Source organism: Orycteropus afer, unplaced genomic scaffold (genome assembly GCF_000298275.1).
Source record: "Orycteropus afer afer isolate SDZICR_OR568_19922 unplaced genomic scaffold, OryAfe1.0 scaffold00320, whole genome shotgun sequence".
Lineage (NCBI taxonomy): Eukaryota > Metazoa > Chordata > Mammalia > Tubulidentata > Orycteropodidae > Orycteropus > Orycteropus afer.
Genome location: NW_006921907.1, coordinates 3,064,677 through 3,065,730, shown reverse-complemented (window position 1 = coordinate 3,065,730; position 1,054 = coordinate 3,064,677). Strand labels below are relative to the sequence as shown.

Sequence of the window (1,054 nt, the reverse complement as noted above, 5' to 3'; positions counted from 1 at the left end):
AAACTCTTGGGCTTACCCTTTCTTCCTTTATTGTGAACCTTTTGGTAAAACAGGGTCATGAATTACTTATTCTCAACAACAGAGGAAAAGGTGAATTTCCCTCAGTATGTCCTCTGTGCCAGCAGGAAGTTACACAGGTGTCCACCATCCTCTGGGTACAGAGAGTGACTTAACTGGTGTGATCATATTAGCCAACTCAGAAATATTCAAACTTTAATAAAGCTCACACCCTTTGACGTTAACCCTATAATTTCACTTCTTGAAATTTAGCCTACAAAAATAAAACGAAATATGAAAGAAAGGTTATATACAAAAAGGTTACTCACTACATTATTTTTAATAGTGAAAAACCAGAAATAGCCAAGAGTGAAATCAGTCTTAGAAGAAATACAGGTAGGATGCTCCTTAGAAGTGTAGATGGGATGATATGAGCTCACTTACATCAGGAAAGATCAGTCAGTAGAAGGGGACATCAGGGTTAGGAAAGAATAGGGTCAGCAAAAATGAGGGAACCCCTCACCGGGATGGACTGACACCGTAGCCCCAACAGTGGCTGAAACGCACCAGTGGTCATGAGGGTGGCCCAGGGCTGGGCTGCATTTTTTCTGTTGTATTTAAGGTCACCGTGAGTCACAGCCAGTGATGGCAACTAGCAACAGCAAACTCATACGTGATTGGTCAAGTAAGCGATGGTGTAGCCACTTGATGAAATATCAGTGATTGGAAGTCATATGTATTCTGAGAATATTTATGCCGTGCTTAGGATAGAAAAGCAGGATACAGACTTGTGTGTTTTAGTATGATTACAGCATTGTCACTTGTCAGGAATACAGAATAGCAAACAGGAACACGGAAGTAACTTGTTGATAACTTAATAGTAATAACTTGTTAATACTCATTATATACAGGTATAGAATTCTAAATGATTTTTCTGTTTTCCAAATTGTTTTTTGTGGATACCTATATGAAAGAATGAAAGAAGGGGAGCTCTGGTAGTGTAGTGCCTAAGGCACTTGACTGCTGTGTTAGACTGGGTTCTCTAGAGAAACAAAAA

General features: G+C 39.4%; 1 protein-coding gene across 1 annotated transcript in view; it reads left to right on the top strand.

The window, feature by feature from the left end:
• The window catches only part of ZNF462 (zinc finger protein 462), a 95,513-nt gene that overhangs the window by 83,869 nt on the left and 10,590 nt on the right, over positions 1–1,054 (top strand). The window lies entirely within an intron of this gene.